Source organism: Rhinopithecus bieti, unplaced genomic scaffold (assembly GCF_001698545.2).
Source record: "Rhinopithecus bieti isolate Rb0 unplaced genomic scaffold, ASM169854v2 scaffold_7212, whole genome shotgun sequence".
Taxonomy (NCBI): Eukaryota; Metazoa; Chordata; class Mammalia; order Primates; family Cercopithecidae; genus Rhinopithecus; species Rhinopithecus bieti.
Genome location: NW_016806198.1, coordinates 3,389,360 through 3,394,572, shown reverse-complemented (window position 1 = coordinate 3,394,572; position 5,213 = coordinate 3,389,360). Strand labels below are relative to the sequence as shown.

Genomic DNA, 5,213 nt, shown 5'->3' with positions numbered 1-5,213 from the left:
ATAAATATATACAAAATAAATGTAAATATAAATTTACATTTATGTTTACTCTGTAAATATAAAAAACACTGAATCGTAGGTTTTAAATGGGTGAGTTATACAGTGTGTGAATTGTGCCTCAGAATGATAAATAATAATTTTTTAAAAAGAGATAAGGGGACATAACAGCCTAAATGCAGTAAAGAGCATCACTGAATTAGGTATGGGTATTGGGATATGAATGGAAGATTAAAAGTATTTTATGAATGTGAGAATAAAACTATAGCTAATGTTTTACATAATGGTGAGAATCTAGAACTTAAGATTCCCAGTAACATCAAGAACAGGATAAGGATGTCCCGTTTTACCACTCCTTTTTAGCATCATACTGGAAGTTCTAACTAATGCAATAAGATAATGAAATGAAATGTATACTGATTGGGAAAGAAGAAATAAAACTCATTTTGTTTGCAAGATGATATGATTGTTTATTTAGAAACTCCAAAAGAATTGACAAACTGGAACCAATAAGCACAAGGTAGCAGGATACAAGGTTAATATGCAAAAGTAGATTATGTTCCTATATACCAGCAGTGAACAAGTGGAATTTTGAAATTAAAAACACAATACCATTACATTAATATCTCCTGAAATAAATTCTTAGGTATAAATCTAATAAAATATATATAAAATATGTACAAAGAAAACTTCAAAACTCTGATGAAAGAAATCAAACAAGAACTAAGTAACATGTTCATGGATAGGAAGACTGTATTAACAAGATGTCAGTTCTTCGCAATTTTATTTGTAGACTGAATATAATCCTAGTCAAAATTGCACTTTGTTGTAGATATCAACAAACTGGTTCCAATAAGTTTATATGGAGAGGCAAAAGACCCAGAATAGACAACTTAAAATTGAAAGAAAAGAACAAAGTTGGAGATCCAACATTGCCTGACTTCAAGACTTACTTTACAACTACAGTCACCAAGCAGTGTGGTATTGGTGAAAGCATAGACAAATATTTTAATAGATCAGCATAGACAAATATTTTAATAGATCAGCATAGACAAATATTTTAATAGATTAGCATAGACAAATATTTTAATAGATCAGTGGAACAGAATAGAGAGCCCAGGAATAGATCCAGATCAGTATAGTCATGTGTCACTTAATGAAAGAGATACATTCTGAGATGAGAAATGCATCATCGGATGATTTTGTCATTGTTCAAATAACATGGAGTATATTTACAGGAACTTAGATGTATAGGCTGCTCTGCACCTAGGCTGTATGGTGCAGCCTGTTGTTCCTAAACTGTACAGCATGTTACTGTAGTGAATACTATACGTAATTTTAATGTAACAGTAAGAGTTTGTGTATCTGAATGTAGAAAAGGAACATAAACATACAGTATAAAAGATGATGGTGTACTTTATATAGAATACTTACCATGGAGATTGTTGGGCTAGAAGTTGCGTAGGGTGAGTCAGTGAGTGAGCATTGATTGAATATGAAGGCCTAGGACATTAGTGTACACTGCTATAGACTTTATATACACTGTACACTTAGACTACACTAAATGTATTTAAAAGTAATTTGCACTACAATGTTATGATGGCTACAACAGCTATAAAGTCACTAGACAATAGGAATTTTCAGCTCTCTTATAATCTTACAGGACCACTGTCATCTATATGGTCTGTCCTGAAATATTGTTATGCAATTCATTATTGCATAGTCAACTAATGGTTCACAGAGGAACAAAGACAATACAATGGAGAAAATATAGTCTTCAACAAATGGTACTGGAACAACTGTCCACGTGCAAAAAAGTGAATCTTGACGGACCTTATACCCTTCATAAAATTAACTCAAAATGGATCATAGACCTAAATGTAAGTTGTAAAAGTATAAAACTCCTAGAAGACAACATAGGAGAAAATCTAGATGACTTTGGGTTTGGCAGCGAGTTTTATCCTCCACATCAAAGACATATTCCATGTTAGAAAAAAATTTAATTAAAATTAAAATTTCTGCTCTGTGAAAGTACTTATCAAAAGAATAAAAGACAAACCACAGACTTGAAGGTATTTGCAAAAGACATATTTGATAAAGGACTTTTATCCAAAGTACACAACGAACTCTTAAAACATAACAGCTTTAACCAACAAACCAGTTAAAAAATGGGCCAGGTATACTGACAGATACCTTACCAAAGAAGATATACAAACAGCAAGAAGCATATGAAAAGATGTACCATATCATCTGTTATCATGGAAATGCAAATTAAAATGAGATACGTACGTATTTGAATAGTGAAAATCCAAAATACTGACTACACCCAGTGCTGGTGAGGATGTGGAGCAACAGGAACTCTCATTCATTGCTGGTTAGAATGCAAAATGGTACAGCCTCATTGAAAGGCAGTTTGGCAGGTTCTTACAAAACTAAACATAGTCTTACCATATGATCTAGCAACCAAAGAATTGAAAATGTATGTCCATACAAAATCTTTATGTGGAAGTTTATAGCATCCTTTTAAATAATTGCCAAAACTTGGAAGCAACCAAAGTGTCTTTCATTATGTGAGCGGCTAAACTGTGATGTATTCAGACAATGAAATATGTCATTCAGTGCCAAAAGAAATTATCTATCAAGCCACAAAAGACATGGAGGAATCTTAAATGTCTGAAATGGCTACATACTGTGTGATTCCAACTTTATGACATTCTGGAATAGGCAAAATTGTGGAGGTAATAAAAGATGAGTGTGGTGCAGGGGTTAGTGAGGGGAGGGATGCATATGCAGAGCACAGAGCGTTTTAGGCCAGTGAAACTATTCTGTGTGATATGATAGTGGATACATGCCATTATGTTTGTCCAAATTCATAAAATGTACAGCACTAAAAGTGAACCCTAAAGTTAACTATAAATTTTGGGTGATAAGGATGTGTCAGTGTAGGTTTGTCAATTGTAGTAAACGTGCCACTCTGGTGCTGAATGTTGGATATGGGGAAGGCTGTGCATTAATGGAGTCGGGGTATATGGGAAATCTCTACCCTCAGTTTTTTATGTGAACCTAAAACAGTGGTATTAAATTAGAAAAGCTAAAGGAACCAAATTAATATTCTAAAGTCTTTTTTTGTTGATATTTAAACTACTTTTCTGATAGAAGAGTAACTAAAGTGCTTTCAATATTGTGTCAAGAAGTATTGTTGACATTTCTGTGAATTTTGTCAGTACAAGAAAATTAATAGCTGTGATGAGACTGTGTCATTAAAATCATACTAGATAAATAGGATAATGAGAGCACTTGATAGTGGTGTTGTGAGGATTGAATTAATACATGTCAAGTGCTTAAAACAGGGCTTTACACATAGTAAAGTGCTTAGTAATTGTTAATTATTAGTTGACAATTGTGATGAGACTTTTTTTTCATTCTGCACATTGGACCCTTGATGGTCAGTTGATTCTTTTATCCATCCATGGCAAGGTCAACTATTGGCCCAGGGCAGTTCTTCCTTGGGCTCTTCCAAAAGTCCCCTGAAATCCTCTCTAGGAACTTTTAGCTTCCTGCTCAGAATGTCAGAATGGCTAGTATATTGCAGACAAGTGGTAAGGGTTTACAATGGGCTCTGCCTTTAGCCCTGTGTGATTCAGGGCAAATTGCTTCACCTTTTACTTTCTTTCTTTGCCCATCTTGTCTCAGGAAATGTCCTTTCTCATTTTCTGTTTTATTCTGGGCATCCACATTGGATTTATTTTACTTCCACACAAATGTCATATTTTCACCTACGCCTGGCCGTTTGAACACACTGTTCCCTTTGGACAAAAAATTTTATTTCTCACCTCTCCCCTCTTGCTTTATTTGGCTAGATCATACACATTCTTGCATTAAATTCTCTTCCTTTAGGAGAACCTTTTTTTTTTTTTTTTTGAGACAGAGTCTTGCTCTTTCACCCAAACTGAGAGTGCAGTGGCGCAATCTTGGCTCACTGGAACCTCCGTCTCCCGGGTTAAAGCTATTCTCCTGCCTCAGCCTCACCAGTAGCTGGGATTATAGGTGCGTGCCACCATGCCTGGCTAATTTTGTATTTTAGTAGAGACGAGGTTTCACCATATTGGCCAGGCTGATCTTGAACTCCTGACCTCAAGTGATCCGCCTGCCTCGGCCTCCCAAAGTGCTGGGGTTACAGGTGTGAGCCACCGCACCCATCCCAGGAGAACTTTTCTAACCAATTCCCAGCAAACTGGTTTGTATCTCTATTATGCTTTCCCTTCACAGCATCGTGATTTTCAAACTTTTGTCCCATTTACGGTTGCCCTACAGGTTGAGTTCCCAGAGGGGTTGATGAGATCTGATATGTTTATTGACACATTCCCAATTCTTGGCACGTAGAGGAGGCTCGCAATAAATGTTCTATACGTTGATGAAACAAAATACTAGAGATAATAATGTTACTTAAAATTTGGGTAGCATTATTTCAGCAACTGCTGTTTTTTTACAGAATTTTATTTGTTCCTGCAAAGCTGCTGAAGCTCAGAAGCTGATTCTATCGCATTGTAAGATGCCTTTGGATAATTCTACAGTCCTCTTAAATGAGTCTTTAGAACTTGGCGAGTTGCACTAGATACCTTCAATCATCATTTTGAGCTCAAAGGTATGCTGTCTTTGTTTTTTTCCCTTAATCATGGTAGGTTGGGATTTGCAGTGTCCTGGTAGATGCGTAGGGCAAGGAATTATAAAAATACTTGGGGAATGATCTGCTACGTGGCAGCTTTTATTTATCTTTAGAATTTTCATTCTTATGAGGAGTAAGAAAGTTAGTCATTGGGAAAAGTAATTGAAATCCAGATGTAAAGTATTTTAGCAATTCCTGAAATTTCTCAAACATGTGCTCTAAAGTAAGAATCATAACTTATCTTTTCCTGAGTTTAAGGAAGATGATTTGCAAATGACTGAAAATCAAATAAGAATTATTTCCTGCCAGGCCTTAGGTATAAAGTATCAGTTGACTGAGGTAAAAGAAGAGCCAGACTGCAGCTCCAATTTACAAGCAGGCCTTCATTGGGATCTGCACACCACCAAATTTACTCAGCCTGGTGCCTTCTTTGGTATAACTCACAAGCTAAGAGTAGTGTAATCCCAGCACTTTGGGAGGCCGAGACGGGCGGATCACGAGGTCAGGAGATCGAGACCATCCTGGCTAACACGGTGAAACCCCGTCTCTA

The 5,213-nt window shown here is 36.0% G+C and overlaps 1 protein-coding gene across 5 annotated transcripts in view; it reads left to right on the top strand.

The window, feature by feature from the left end:
• CLOCK (clock circadian regulator) overlaps positions 1-5,213 on the top strand; it is a 123,840-nt gene that overhangs the window by 32,409 nt on the left and 86,218 nt on the right. For 4 of the 5 annotated variants that reach the window (XM_017875110.1, XM_017875111.1, XM_017875112.1 and 1 more), the window contains exon 2: positions 4,490-4,642. The exons of the other annotated variant lie outside the window; for it this stretch is intronic. The gene's annotated coding sequence lies outside the window, so the exon portion shown is untranslated. The remainder of the gene's footprint in view (positions 1-4,489; positions 4,643-5,213) is intronic. 5 annotated transcript variants of the gene reach the window in all.